This window comes from Taeniopygia guttata, chromosome 10 (genome assembly GCF_048771995.1).
Source record: "Taeniopygia guttata chromosome 10, bTaeGut7.mat, whole genome shotgun sequence".
Taxonomy (NCBI): Eukaryota; Metazoa; Chordata; class Aves; order Passeriformes; family Estrildidae; genus Taeniopygia; species Taeniopygia guttata.
The window spans coordinates 12,149,238-12,165,484 of NC_133035.1; the positions used below are offsets into that span (position 1 = coordinate 12,149,238).

At 39.3% G+C, this 16,247-nt stretch overlaps 1 long non-coding RNA gene across 3 annotated transcripts in view; it reads left to right on the forward strand.

Moving 5' to 3' along the window:
- The window catches only part of LOC115496662 (uncharacterized), a 31,021-nt gene extending 14,800 nt beyond the window's left edge, over positions 1 to 16,221 (forward strand). For 2 of the 3 annotated variants that reach the window (XR_003962190.4, XR_012057530.1), the window contains 5 exons: positions 479 to 4,660; positions 6,639 to 6,723; positions 8,018 to 8,094; positions 14,725 to 14,878; positions 15,634 to 16,221. This is a non-coding gene — a long non-coding RNA (uncharacterized lncRNA). The remainder of the gene's footprint in view (positions 1 to 478; positions 4,661 to 6,638; positions 6,724 to 8,017; positions 8,095 to 14,724; positions 14,879 to 15,633) is intronic. The other variant, XR_012057531.1, reaches the window with a different exon arrangement.
- The last annotated feature ends 26 nt before the right edge of the window (positions 16,222 to 16,247 follow it).

Sequence of the window (16,247 nt, forward strand, 5' to 3'; positions counted from 1 at the left end):
TTAACGGAAGCATCATCTGATTCAAAAACTCAGATCCTGACCACTCCTGAAAAAAATACGCACTCTTGACATGAAGGTGACTTATTGATACCTGTTGCCACAAAAAACATGCCAGATAGGTCAGATGTGGCTAAACTGGCTCTTGGATTTCTGACCAGCAACCAGGCTTTGCCTGTCATAATTTTCCCTGATTTTCCACTTCTCTGGGAATTATTTAAGAATATTATTATATAAATATAATGAGCTTAAATCCCCCTGCTTCAGCTGCCTTGGCCTTGGTAATATTATTTCCCCCCTCCTCTGCAGTGAGAAGGATCTGACTCAATTCAGCCACTTGCATTTTCCTCTCACTGAAAATTTCCTTGCTCAGCAGTGCAGGGAGGTGCAAGGGAAGGCCCAAAGCAGTCTGTGTTTGCAAACTGCTCCTTCATTTATAGCCTGTGCAACTTTGACACTGTTTTCTTGTGATCTGTCCTAGGGAACGAAAACCCCACGGAGCAAGGTACATGATCAAACTACCACTGAAATTCCTGCTCTATCTGGACTGCCACTGAGTCTTTCTGAAGCCTCTGAGTTAGGAAGTGGCATGTTTCCTGAGAGCTGATACTCTGTGTTTTGGATAAATTCATGGCAGAAATGTCACACTGGAAATGTCCCAGTGGATTTTTACACCCATTTAATCATCTTTTAGAGAAATGAGGCATGTATCACTGGTGATAGGAGTGCTGTATATTGACTTTCCAGCTCTGCTGGACATAGCTTAATCACATTTGATTAATAAAAACAAAACATAAATTGTGCTTTGTTCTCTGGAAGAGGTTTCCTTTTTCCCCCCCTCCTTTGTGTTTTCTTTCTTTCCACCCTGTGGTTTTATTTGTCTGTCTCTGATAACATGACAAATTAGAATGAAAGACAAATAATTAGCTTTATATGGGAATGCTGAATTATGCTGTCTTTGGGTCACAGTTACAAACAGAAGCATCATGTCCAGAAGCATGAATTTCACTAAAATATTGCATAAAATACGTTCAGTTAAACCAATTCAATCTGCTTAAATATTTGTTCTTGTGGATGAGGGAAAACCAGCTGATAAATATTTTACGATGGATCGTGCAGTTACTACATTAACGTGAATTAATATAGTTTATGCTTTTGTGATTGACCAGCACAAGCTATGTTGCTGTAATCCATCTGTAAACTGTCTGCATCTCCAGCCTTTTTTGAGACTCTCTTTCATCAAAACCAGGCAGTTTTCCTGTATCCTTTGTCATGCTCTGCATGCACAAATAAGTCCATTGCCACTGAGACAGTCCATTAAACTGATTTTTCAAGCACACAAAAAGCACTTTCTAGTGAGTAATTGTATATTTGACCTAACATACTATGTTTGCAATCCTTGCAATTGATGTCAGTTGAGACTAAGCCTAATTCGTCCTTCCCCTCACCCAGAGAAGGATATTTGTAAACCAAAACCCATGCAACTGTGATTTCATCTTAATACCTGTTACACAGCGGAGAAGCCTGGTTTAATGCTGCTAACTGGTAGTCAGCTTGTCTGTGCCAAAACAGTGAATGAAAAAAAATATTTGCTGTTTGTGCACAGGAGTGTAACATCAAGGATTTCAGTAGGGATGCTGTAAATAAAAAAGTTCATTACAAAAACCAGTTATAAGCTATCTAAAGATATTTCACTCTCAGGCATGAGATAAGTTAGCCTCTAGTAATTGATCAAAGCACAGGTGTGTAGGACTCTATAAGCCTGGTTTAGTTTCTGTAATGAAGAGTCCACATCACAAAGTCACTTTGAAGAAAGCGGTTTTGGAGACAAACATGAGGCAATAGATCAGAGCAAGGTGAGTGACTGGCAGTGCAGAGGAGACCTTCAGCTCTGTTTTCTGAGAGGTGTTTGTGGGGGATGTCAATGTGTGTATCTGTGCTTCAGAGGCAGGCATGGCTAAATGGGAATGGCCAAGAGCAGGGTCAGGGACAATATGAGACTGCTGAGGAGCAAGGATGAAAGGCAACATGGGGTGTAACAGAAGCAAAAAGATTGTGAGCTGGATATGGACCAGCCTTCTTTTTTAGTTTGCTGGGGAGAATGAATTCTGTCCAGCACATTTCATTTTAGATCATGTCTGTCTTACTTTTTGGTAGTCTGCTTCTGCCATGTGCTTAGATATTGAAATGACCTTTCTTACTTGTTCTTCATCTTGGCAGTTTTCAGTGGGACTGCCAAGAAAACTAAAACCCTCTTCCTTATTCCTCGAAAGCATAATCAGGCAGTTAAGAAGCCAAGATTAGTTTTGCTAATAAATGTGTACAAGAGAACTCCTTTGGGGATTTCTGTTTTTCTACGTTTTTACTTTAAAGGATAATGAGTTTCTACCCCTCTCGGGAGATAGTTGGGGTTTGTCTCAATGGAAAACACCCAGTAGTCTTCTCATTGATTTTCCAAAACACCTTTTTTTCACTATTTTGGTGGTGGTAATGTTTTGCTTTCCAAGGACACTACGAGACACAGCCCATCCCCTGAGGAACTCTGGTCAGTACTATCTGTTTCCTCCCAAGAATAACAGCAGGCATGGTAGCTCTGTCAAATTAATGTGTGTCAAGGTCACCATTCCTTGTAGGGGCTGGCTTGCCTTGGAGAAAGGGACAAGGGTCTCTAGGTAAACAGAATTTGCTGTGTGATAATGAGTGTACATTCACAGATATGCAGAATCCTTATTTCAGGTTGCTTTAGGCTGTGTGAGAACATGTCTCAGCATATCTTTGTCTGATGTCAGCTGGTGCATTGGAAAAGGAGCAGACGTGAGCAGGGGGAATTTCCACCTGGGAACAGAGAACCTGCACAGCAGCCCATCACACAGCTTGTTAGCCTCTGTCCAAACAGGGTGAATGGATCCAGCCTGATCAATGACTTTGTGCTGGCTGCAGCCACAGATTACTCTGAGACCATTCATAAATTACGGTTTAAAGAGTTAACATTTTTCAAGAGCTTGAAACAATTAGGTGCATAGATCGAAATAATGCAGTGTCATGGTAGTTTTACATTGTGTGTCTGCAGTATGTGGTATTCAGTCTTTGCTGTTAGAAGCTGCCATCTGTGCAAACATTTTAACTGATACCATTCTCAAAGAAATTTCATGAGTGGCAGAAGAAAAAATAAGTTATTTAATTAATGATTTGGTTGCACATATGGACATGAAATCCCTGGCCAGATGCCTTCAGACATTCTGGGTCTTATATAAGCAGCATGGTTGGTCTTTAGATAGCCAGTGACAGGCCCCCACAAATAAAGTTAATACTGCCAAAACCCCCTTTATTTCTGGGGGGCTTGGGGTGCTCGGGGTGTGTGTGTACTTCATCCCTCACCTCCTCTTGTGTTTCTGGTTTTGCCTTTTCAGTACAGCACCAACCCCTTCAGCTGAGGCCCTTTGGATTGCTTTGATATAAGCATTCAGAAAGATCAAAGAGAAAGCAAGGCTCAGCTGGTGGCCTTTCCCTTTAAAGCAGTGACTTTTAGGCCATGTCTCTGCTACAGATGTTTGCTGGCAGGACTGTGTCAAACCAGGTTTGATGGGGAGTTTGATCCCTGTCAGGCAGATTTGTGTGAGCAGATGCAATTTTTTCTGGTTGTGCTGCGTGTGTTTGCTTGGCAGGAGTGAGCAGTGAATGGTCCTGACTGTGCTCATGGTGCAAGGGCAACTTTGTCAGCTCAAAAGGAATTTGCACATTGGGGACCCTGTCCCTGCTCCTGCAGTAGTGCCCAGGCTGAGCAGTTTTCCTGTACCTGTGCTGCCCAGGAAGCAAAGCAGCTGAGCCTTTAAATTGATACTGCTCTGTTGGCAAAGACTCTGAAAGAAATGTAAAACAACTCTCTGTTGTTGAACTGTGTTCTGGTTTAGGAATTGGTTTAGCCTGTGCTGGCACAGAAGCCCTCTGTGTGGCAGGCTTTTTTCAGCTGGAATGGGTTTATCCTCTCCAGTTTAATTCTCATTTGTTGGAAAACCTTTCTATAAAAGCAAGACATCAGTTTCTCCCCTATAGTTGGGTTTTTAGTAGAAATCCTGCTGTGAAGATCAAGCGAGAGAAGATGAACCTTTAAAATGTGACTGGCCTCAGAAGCCTTCCTGTTTTTGGTGGAAATACAGTGCTTCAGTGTTTGCCAGAATGGATCATAATTCCAGTGTTCCAAGAGATGTTTCCTCTTGGTAATTACTTGAACATGTCACTAATTCAGGTACTTTAGAATTCCTTTCATTTTCAGGATGTTGAGTTTGTAGTGCCAAGAAGATGCATTTTGGGCATCATTTTGGAATTATGGGCTGCTGAGATTGAGCTTGGCAGAAGTGCTGCTTAGGACACACATCTGTGCCTACAACCAGCACGCAGAACTGCACCTCCTGGAACAGAAAAAGAAAAGCTTTACTTTTTGCAATGAGAGCTGTTCTTGGCTTGATCCTCAAACAAAATTTAGGGTGTGATACTGTTCTCTCCTGCCACAATCTAGACTAAATTACTTTTAATTCTATTTAATTTCTTACTGGTTCTGTTTTTTTGGTCTGGTTTCTCTTTTGTATAGGCACTAAAGATGGTCCAGGTTGTGGATTACATGAGATGTGATGCATGTTACTGAACTCTACTACCGTGAATTCAGGTAAGTGCTACTAAAACACAAGTTTTGTTTGGTTGGGATTTTTAGTAAGAGAAACTGCCTTTACTGAGAAACAAATTTATATGAATACTTTTTTCTAATGCCTCCATCTTTTTGAACACAATTGGAATTTGCCCCTTTCCTAGATGTTTTTATTTTATCTAAATAATTTTTATACTGTTGTTTGGTTTATTGAGCTTCCAGTAAAGGATTTTTTTTTTAATAATGATTTGAAGGTGTGGGGTTTTTTTTAAAGTATGGTCTTCAAGCCTATTTTTGCAACAACCTACTCAGTTGGGTTTGAACCAGATTGATTCAAAGCTCTCTGAAATCAATGGAAAACTTCCAGAAGGTTTCACGAGTTTTGTCTGAGGCCTTTTTTGAGAGCATGAGAATGAAGGCAATTTTGGTTGTCACTGTTGCATTCTTAAATCTGAATAAGCAGAAAATTGGATTTATCACTAATAGAAGCGGATCTACAAAAACAAAGGACCTGTAGTTCTCTACTGTAAGGGATATATTTTGGCAAGATGTAGAGCAGGTAACTCTTACAATGTGAAAAATGTAGACAATTGGAATTAACTGCAACCAAATGTACCCTGGAAGAACAGCTGTAATTTATAATGCAGTCAGGAATGCACTGCAGGCTCTTCAATCGATAAGCTAATGGGAAAAAAGCCTGTAATTAATTACAAATCAACTGGGTCAATATCCTTTTAATGAAAGATATGAAATTGCTAACATTTGGATGGAACTTCTTTGCCAAGTATATTTATAAACCTCATAAAAAATATGATATTTATAAAAAGAATAAAAGCTCCTTTCACTGTTAAAAGACGGCACTCTGAATGCCTGATTTCCTTTTGCTCTAAAAATTCAACTGAACTGACTTTATTTCAACAAGTTTTCTACTGTGTATAAAAGAAGTGAAGTAATCTTTTACCTTTAATTCAAGACCTTACAGTGAAGCACAAGAGCTATAAATAGAACTCCCAGGGTGATGCTGCCCATGACTTCATGGTCAAAACATCTGAAATGATGAAAGTTTGTGCCCAAATGGTTCTCTTAGTAGATGTCAGGACCTGAAGCATTCTGACTGTTGATCCTGGCAATCGAATATCTTGTTAAATTTACAGAAATAGCCCCAGAAAGGGCAGCCAGGGCAGGAGGAGATGGGCTAATGCTGGCACTGGAAGGCAGTTTTTTGTCTGTGGGGTCTCAGCTTCGAACAACTCTGGGCCTTTACAATTTGCTAAACTGGGAGTGCTACTTACCCAGAACCCTTTTCATCTGGCACTGATGATTTTTTCCATATATAATCTATAACACTTCTGCTTTTTGTTAAAAAGTTGGAGGAAAATCATTGCCAAGGATGAAATAATATTATTAAAATTGTGAATTTTTTTTTTAAAGATAAGTTTGTTTCATTATCTTTCTACACGCTTTTTATTGTCCTTTCTTGGGGGCAGTGGAAATCAGAGGATTGCATTGTAATTATATAACATTAATGACACTTAACTGAAGAGTAACTATTCTTGAACTGTAACATATTCATTGATAGTGGAGAATTTTTTTCAAGCAGGTGGACAAAATGTCCTAGAAGAATTTGACAGTAAAGGAAAAGGAGGACAAGTTTAGTAAAGGAAAAGGAGGATAAGTTTAGGGCTTTATTATTTAGTTTTTGCCCTGTATCATCACTACAGAGGCTGCTGGATTTAACCTTTATCATCATAGAATTTCAGAGATATTACTAGGTTTCCCAGGTTGACTGAGGTTCCTAGGGTTGCTTGTTCACATAAAAAATATACCAGTCTCCTTTCTTGCAGAGAAGAGCAATTTATTTCAACACACAAACAAGGAAATCAAATTCTGCCCACACAGTGTTCCTGGGTCCACCATGGAAGTCCAAACCACAATATCCAGGGGAGTTGCTGAGATGTGATGTGTGAACAGCATCCCTTTGTTTTCTTCATCTTTTAAGGTAGAATGAAGCTGCACTTTCCAAGTCAGTGAAAGAAAATATGAACATGTGGAAAGAGGAAGAGGATCTGGAAGAGCACGTGGGAGTGAGTGAGCACTGACCCATTGAAAGGGGGTCTTTACCCAACAGCAAATGTCTGGAGCAACCCCTGGCAGAAAGTACAGGAAAAGGGATGGTTACTAACTTTATTGGACTTGCCTAATCCAGAAATACCTGGATGATGAATTTTTCATTTCCACTTGCCAATTTTTATTAAAAAAACAAAAAAAACCCCAAAAACCAACCAACCAAACAAACAAACAAAACCCCAAAAAAACCCCAAAAACTTCTGGAGCTCTTTTTTATTTACTGGTCAAATATTGATAAATCAATGTCTTTCATTTATCACAGAATCAGAGGATCTGCTAAGTTGGAAGGGACCCACAAGGCTCATCCAGCCCAGCTGCTGGCCCTGCACAGGACCACACCACGTGCCTGGGACCACGGTCCAAACACTTCTGGAGCTCTGTCAGGCTGGTGCTCTGACCACTTCCCTGGGGAGCCTGTCCAGTGCCCAACCACCCTCTGGGTGAAGAACATCTCTCTCATATCCAACCTAAACTTCCCCTGGCACAGATTCAGACCACTCCCTTGGGTCCTGTCCCTGGTTACCTGAGAGCAGAGATCAGTGCCTGTCCCTCCTCTTCCCCTCACAAGGAAGTTGTGACTGCACTGAGGTCTCCCTGCAGGCTCCTCTTGTCCAGGCTGAACAAACCAAGTGACCTCAGCTTCTCCTCACATGGCTTCACCTCCTTCACCACCTTCCTTACAGTCCTTTGGATACTCTCTAAGAGCCCAATGTCTTACATTGCAGTCAGAAAATCTGCACACAGTGCTGATGTTAAAATTCTAGTCTCCATGTTGTAGACCATTTCCTGCTGGTTTAAAAGACAAGAATGTTTGATACAAAAATCTAGTAAGCCTTGAGTCTCACAGGCAAGGCAGGACACACAGTCAAACACACAGGTGAGGGATGCAGAATTGTGTGATTTTAGAGAGGAATGTTTGACAGCTTCCATCCAATGAAATGATGTTTTTTGACCACTGTCTTTGCGCCTTCCATTGTAGCTCTGTCTTGGTGCTTTTACTGCCTGCAATGCTGCTATCCTCATGCCTGATGCTGAGAAATCTGTGCCGATTTCTGAGCAGCGTTGAGCTGCTGCTTTTCTACCTCATGAATCTTTCTGCTGTCTCCTCCTTCCCAGATTGTATGGCTAAGACACAGTGTGCTCACCCACCCGAATGTTGGTCCCAAAGGACTGCAGTGAGGAGAGCCCTTCTGGAGTCTTGGCTGCTGTGTTGGCTTCGATGAAACATCTTCAATTTGGATTTCTTCTCAGGTAGCACATTGCTGAGCCAGGCTGTCTCTGGGGGAGGCTAGAAGCACTGAATCGCCACCAACTTGGCAATATTTTAGGTAAGCATGGTCTGTCTCAATGTGAATGACACCCTTGGCTCACAAAACACTTCTGCTACTTGGAACGAGAATGTGATCTGTTTCCAGTCCTCTCCACTCTTTCTTGTGACATGGTTTTTCTCAGCCTCTTCCAACAAAATCTAGGGAGTTTATAATATATCATAAAACATAGATATGTCGGTGTATTGTGATATGTTCATTAGTATAAAGGTAGAAAGTAAGAAAATCATGACAACTGCTCATGATTCCATCAAAGAAGTCAATTTTTGGGTGAAAATTATATAATGGTTGTTTGTTATCACAGCAACTAGAAATTCGTATGCTATTTGACCCTTTCAGTATATTTTATATACATCCCAAAAGCTGTCATGCCAATTACTTTTCACCTTCAGGCTTTTAGTACTTGGTCATTTCATCTTTCATCTTTCTGGAGACTGAGTTCTGATTTGAGTTCCTATTTCTCATTTGCAGTGACAGGGAAAAGTATTGGTCAGCCTCACTTGGAAGTGGAATTCATTATATAAATGTCCAAGCTGTTTCTTTATTATTTATTTTTTTATATATTATATAAATGTCCATAGGCTCCTTAAAAGAACAAAACAAAAAAACCAAAAAAAAAACCCCAAAAAACAGAACATTAAAAAAAATTCCCAAGTGAATGAATGAATGGCTGATACTATTTTAATAAAAGATAATATTAGCACAACACTGACACATGTATCATTGGTTTAGTCAAAATGTTAGTAGCATCACTGGTGATGATACAGACACATGTAAATTACCAGAGAAAATGTCTGAATTTCACATCTATAGACATAGCACTGCAAAGCTAATACTGCTCTTCTTTCAATCATTCCAGCATTCCACCTGCTCAGGCAGCTGCAGATAGATTAGAAATGCTGATGAAATCTGTACAAGAAATTCTGTTACTGTGACAGTAGCTGGTTCCCCTTCTACCTGCAGAAGCACAACCATTTTTTTGTCTGCATTTGCATCATTATATATTCAAAATAAATTAAACACATTCTGCATTATTAAGGATGTATTTTTTATTAAGCTACAGAAAATGATTTGCACTGAAATTCCTTTTCACATACCATTCAAGAGGTTAAATCTTTTGAAAACTAAAACACAACCAAACACAACCAAGAAAAACCCAATCAAACAAAACCTACAACAGTTTTACATAGAGATAGCTGCATTTCTGGTCAACTAAAGAATGCTGCCTCCACAATTCTATTGTAGGCCATGCTTCATTTCTTTTAACTTTCTCTTCAGTTAATCATTTGGCTTCCTAAATACAAATGCATTATGACAATAATCAGGTTTTAATTTAAATTTAAATGCATTCCTTAGTGTATCCAGTCAAGCTGTCTTCCTTCCTTCCTTCTGATGTGGATTTTTGGGGGAAAGTGAATGCAACTCCATAGAAATTTTTTTCTGTCTTTGTCATTGTTTAGTCAGTCATTCTTTCAGAGACAGACTTTGTACCTTTTACTGTCATTGGCATGGTGAGGCTGTTGTCATTGACTGGTCTCATGGTGTAAGTGGCAGTGGAAAAGGCTCATGGAATAATGAATTTGTGATTCTGTACAGAAGAGTTGGGAGAGTTGGGAAGGGAAGACATATTGAAAAATATGAAGCTTGAGGTAATTTCTTGTCTTATGCTGTATGTTGCTATTTCAAGAAATATCAGTGATCAGTTGTTTAAAAGAGTAAAAGGGAAGAAAATATTTATCCCAGTATTGCAGGCTTCTTGTGCTTGTTTATTTTGACGACTAAAATTCTGTGACGTACTACAGTACAGCCCTTCAATAGCTGAACAGCTGACAAAATAGAAAACCAGTCAAAGCAGCTTCTTTGCTGGATTAGTTCTCACCATACAGGCATGTTCTTTCATCTAGGTAGTACAACATTTTTCTTTCACATGGTTGGAGCAAGGCTAATCTATAGTTTGTATGGCCCTTTTTCTGTTGCATGTTATTTCCAGCAAGAGGGGTGACTTTGCTTAATGTCAGCTGCCAACACAAGAAGTCAGGCTCTGGACAGCAACAAGCCTCTGTCTCTGCCAGAAATATCTGCTGTGTGGGGAAGGCATGAAGTGGGGAGTGTCTCACATGTGCTGCTTATATCCAATGGCCTGACTTCAAATAAGTAATGAAATCACATTTCTTGCTTTGATTTCCAAGTGTGCTGCTACTTTGTTCCATCACCTTGCTCAATTCAGTTCAATTTACCTGTTTGTAAAATGTGTTCCATAATATTTGCTTCATTTACGGTGATTAAATCCTCTGTTATTAGTTTAGGTCCATTCTTTCTTCTTGTTACTTTATACATCATAAGAAATCAAATTTTCTTCTTTGGGGGAAGTATTACCTTCATACATAATGTCAACAGAGTAGCACAAAATTCTAAGATGAATCAGGGGAAGCTGGGAAGCTGGAAACACAGAAAATAACATGGACATTCTTTGCAAAGAAAGGTGGAGTATTTGATGTTGAACCAATATCTGGAAATTCATCAATACCTGGGTTATCTGCTCTTTCTTCTAAAGGGGCTAACCTGATTTTTTAACAATTTATTAAAGCATTTTAGGAAGTACTTGAAAGTGTCCAAAATAATTATATAAATCCCTTGTCTTTTGTGGTACAAAGTGAGCCATAAAAAGCAATACCTGGTGAGAGTGGGTTTTTTTAAACATGCGTTTTATCAAATTGACAAATGAAAAGCTTTGGTTTTTAAATTAAAAGAGCAGCCAATTTGTAATGAATTTTAATACAGACTAACTCCTGACCTTTCCTCCTTGCATGTCCTCACATAATTTCTCTAATTGGTTTTAGTAGTTCTGTACATTTATTTAAATGTTGTATCTGGAATCAAATACTCTTTTGATTCAGAGGAGATTTTTTGTATAAAAATGTATTTTTTGTAGAAAAATACAGACGTTCCTGATGTTAAGTCAGCCCATAACAAAGCTCAGTTGTTTGGTTCTTATGAGACAGGAATGTAACACTGCTACAAATGGGTTGCTTGAAACCAGCTACTGGACGGTGTGCTATACACAACATTTTCCTGGATTTTTAAAAACTATTTTAGCATTCTGACACAGTGCCTCATTGGTATAAACTGCTGCCAACTGTAGATACAAATTTAGTGTGTCCCCAGCCTGCTTTGTGAAATTATGGCACAACGTTTTGAAACTACGCCAGTTTAGGATACAAGGAAAAGTGCTGCTAGCTCTGGCTTGCTACTGTAAATGTAGGACATTAAAATGATGATTAATGGGAAATTGATGGAATTCAGTCCTGCCCAGGAAGACCCAAGAGGGAAAGGAGACAGAAATAGGTATCACAGTTGTGGCACTTGATTTGTTTTCTTGGAACCTGATTCTCCTCTGCCTGAAATCTGCTAGAAGTTAGGGACAATCAATAGCATTTATTGTGAGACCTGGGAAGGAAGGGAGAGCTCTGGGTTGTGCTGACATGGGATAATTTGAATTTGGTGCTATTTTTCTTCCCCTCTCGTTTCTCCTCTGCCAAATTCACTTTGCTTCAGCACTGTTTGTGATCTCGTCATCTAACTTCCTTCTGGGGTTTGTTAGTTATTTTCTTTCATTATCATCACCATCTAACCCAAGTGCTTGCACACACATCCTTCTCCAAAGGTAGGAATCAGAATTCAAATCCAGGAGAAAGTTCTTGGACAGCACTAACAGCTGAATCCCAGCTGGGTAAAACTTACCAACTGAAGAGTTGATCACCACTCTTTCCCCAGTTTTTTAGCATAGTTATGTGTCAGCTTGGAGACCCCTCATGTCACCAGGAGACAGGAGAGAGAAGAAGGAAAAGAAGCCTCTTGAGAGCTCCATTTTAATGTCTGAAAAGCTGTGCTTACTCTTATTTTGTCCCTGTAACTATTTCACCCTCCTTCCTAATGCCTCTGTTGCTGCCACTTGCCTTCCTCAGCTGTAAAACAGCAACAGCCCATCTGCTACCTGATGCTGAGGTGATTCTTGGTTTGAAATTCCTCTGAACACACAAAGAATGAGGACTGCTTATCTGTTATTGCTTATCTATTATTATCCTAGCAAGGTACCACCATGGGCATTAATTTTAATTGCTCCATATGTTTATTCATCAGAAATCCTCTCTCCCTTGTAGTTTGGAAATGTGGATGTATCTGAATGGCATACAAGCAAAATCTGACAAGGGAAATGCTGATATGGACTGAAGGTATATTGATTTGTCCCTTTAGTGCAATGTTTATGACAGGTGATGTCAAGGGAAGAGAACAGTTATGTCACTTATGCAGAATAGCCTTCAACAGAGAAAAAATTTTCACCAGAACTGCCAGAAATACTCACAATTTCATTCTGATCCCACTGAGGTAACTTAATCCTTCTGTATCTGGTACTTTTTGTTTTGTGGTTGTGTTACAGCTTTGCAACAAAATTGAAAAGAAATAAGTAGTGTGCTTGAGGTGAATTTCATATCACTAAATTGAAGCATATCATTTCCTTAAAAAAGTTAACATGTAGGAGATTTAAAATGTGTGTTAATTTTAATAGACACAAATTACTGTAATCACATCAAGAGATAAATTACTATAATCATGTCCCCTTAAATCTTTCAGTGATTATAATGCCCATGTATCAGTGTCATGTTTCTAACAAGATATTAATTTCTTGTCCTGTGTAGTCTTTAATGGATATAACCCTGTATGTTAGAGCCCATTGCTCTTGGGTGGGACAACTATCACTTTCAGTGGCAAAAAACAAGATGGGCAAAGGCAAGAGAAGTTAGAATAGGTGGATGTGCAAACAGGACAACTCTGAGTCCATCCTGTCCTCTCTGCTGGAGTTCCAGGTCATCCCTCCTCCTGGTTTGGAAACAGCTGCAGTGATGGCACAGGGACACTGGAATCCAAAGAGGCATCCCATGCTAACATTGACTTCTCCCAGTTTAATGAACAGGGGTGTGGGGAAGGGAAAATCTCTCAGCCTGGAGGGCCCTGAGGTCTGTGTGATTACAAGGAGGTTTTTGTTGTTTTTTTTCCTCCACTGCTGCAGAAGCATCCTGGAATTCACCAGCACACACACTACCCAGAGATCCTCTGCAGAGAGACCTGTGCCCACGTTACTGTGGGTATTTATAATGACAAAAGAAAAAAGCTACGACAGTGGAAAGCACTGGGGTTTTTTTCTACAAATTTAAGAGTAAAACGCTATACTATTTAGCTCCAGTTTTCATCAAAATTCATGTGGAATTTTTTAAGCCAAAACAAGGGAAAGAATATGTTTTGTAACATTATTGGTATGGGAAAGGGAAAATGAACTGTTTTGAACTTGAATTTTCTGCAGCATAATCAGAAGGGTGTTTGTAATTTATAGATGTTTCCTGTGTTAGGGACTTTTCCCCTTTTTCTTTTGGGTCAGTTTGCAGGGGAAAAATTTTGAAAAAAAAGGAGGTGACTTTCAAACTTCTGATTTGCTTTTTGTCAAATTCTTGCTTGATTAAGAGCTTTGACAAACTATAATTTAAATAACTGTACTCTTGCAAAATATATTGTCCAATTAAAAGGGTTAATTACTTCCTTACTCTTAATGACTGGGATAGTTCATTGAGAATTAATATGCAAATAATGTTATTACCATGGAGCAGAGTTAATAGCTTCTAACGGCTTAGAACCTGTGAACAATAATGCCCACGAGGAACTCCTTAAAAGAATAGTCCTGGTAAACTCAACAGGAGTCTTCATGTGGTAAAATTACTCATACCAGTGAGTGTTTAAGAGGAAAATGTCATTGTTACTCTCCCACATTCCTCCTGTTCCTCTATGAAAGAAAGCCAGCACATGAACATCAGAAGGCATTTTTGGTCTACTATGTCCCAAATAAGGATTTAATCTAGACTAAACAACTGTTTTGAGTATTTGCTGTAACTATTATTGAAAATGTTTTGAATGTTTCTATTAACTTTCTAGCTTTTGGTTCTTGATTTAAATCATCTGTAGTGTTCCTACTTAGTGTGTTCACTTGGTGTTTAATGTTTAGAATGTCTGTTTAATACACTTTAATAATCTCTACAGTTCAGCTGCATTTTACTTAAAAAACATTCATTCTCTAATAAAGTTTTAGAATGAGTGATTCATCAAAGAAGCTAAAATAGCTCAATCTTGTGTCCTGCTAACAAGACACAAGATATTTGTTTAATTGTAAGTGCATATTCAAAGTATTTACAATTAGTTGTAGCATAGTTATGAAAGAAATACTGTCTAGAAGGAGCTGTCGTTTCTGTCTGACATGAGGTTACTTCAAAAGGCACAATTCCCCTGCAGGTACTGAAGTCATCCAATTACACTTCTTGTTTGTTTACTATAATTAGTGTATTTTGGTAGAGGTTTTTCATGGAGAAATGAAAACTAGCTGATAAAGCAGCTATTTTCCTGAACCAGGTAATAAAACTGATCAAAATAGACCTGTGAGTTCTGGGAGCAGGTCAAAATTTCCTATGGTGATTTTAGGGGGTTTCACTGTTTGGGTTTGTTTGGTTGGGTGTTGGTTTTTTTTTTTTTCTACCATATAATCCTTGATCCTAAAGATAATAAAATAACTGCCTGCTTTTCTTTTAGGCTGATTGTGAGTCAAGTCTGTATCTGCTGAGTTAACTGATGCACCCTGTAATGAAGTCTCTGCAGCATCTTCCTCCTACACAAATGGGCTGGTGGATTCCTGGCTGTGTTCCTGTGGTCACCAGTGCAACTGAGGGACCCCTCTGAGTGACAGGTACTTACATCCATTTGGAATTTTTAATCACAGCTTAACACTTGTCAGCTTCAAAGTATACACTGCAGGGAAATCAGTGTCACATCATGTGATGCAGCAGTTGTAGGGCTGCAAAGAAAACAGATTGTTTGATTATTTTTTTCCTTCCATGGCTAAGGTTAACTGTCTGGACAGCTGCGAGTGGAGCCTTCAAGGCACGCTGCTTTATCTGATTGGTCTCAGTCTTGATCTGGCACATGAAAGGAAATGTGAGGAAGTTTCCAGCAGAGATCATTTTGCAAGTCCAAAGATAAGGGCAAGGTCAGGTTCACTTGTGTTTCCACAGTATCTGGTTACAAACACCACCCCAAGTGCCACGCAGACAACAGGAGTTTAGTCTGCACCTTCAGCAGATTTGCCTTGCTGGAGTATTTTTCATGTTCTGTTTACCAGCATCAAAAAGACCCACCACAATAAAGCAAGAGCTGCTGCCTTTCTCAAAAGGTGACTTTTCCTTCTAGGGACCAAACACGTGGTGATTTTATCCAAGTTTTGATGTGTAACTTGCACAGGTGTTGCCAGCCTCTCATGGGGCTGCAGGGAAATGTTAGTGCTTAGTTAAGGAGTAAGTTGTCATTACCTGTGTTACATTATTTTTTTACCCATTTTTACCATTTCTTCCATGCCTTCAGAATGTGGGAGTTACTGCAGGAATATATGAGGTGGGAAAATAGAGCTGCTTCTTTTTATTTTAACTTTTTTTTTTTTTTTAACAGTGTCCTTTATGGTTATTGCGACTAGTGTGTGAAATTTGAAGCTGTGGCCTGAGGGTGGAAGGAGCTGTCTCTGCCCCATGAGGCTCACCAAAAACATTTCCTGAGTTATGGATGAGTATTGCCTTACAATTACCCAACCCTACATACTGCCCTCCCTCTGAAAGCTGTTCCAGTCTCAGTGCTGGCTCCTCAATTTTTAAGAGTTTATCTTAATTCCACCAAAGTCTTGGTGAGATTTCCTAACTACCTTTTAATTTCTTAATTATGTATATTGTTATGCTGCAATGCTTTATGGCTTTATGTAATCAGTTTTTCTTACAGCAGAGCTGTTGGTTAGCGGTGCACTTCAGTAAAAACCACAATTCAATTTTTTCTCTTAGCTGTTGCTACAAGCAGTAAATTCTGTGGTTAAAGGAAAGAGTATATTGAGTGAGCCTGTGCACTTTTCCATTCAATCACCTGAAATGCTGTTTTGTGTATGCTGTGCATGAGGAACAGGTCTGCACACTTGTGACTGCAGTGTAAAGTGTAGTTCTCCACATCTTCCACAGAGAAACAGAGGCTGTGAGGGTTTTTTTTTCTGTCCCCTTTGTTTTTTGGGTTGTTTGGGGTTT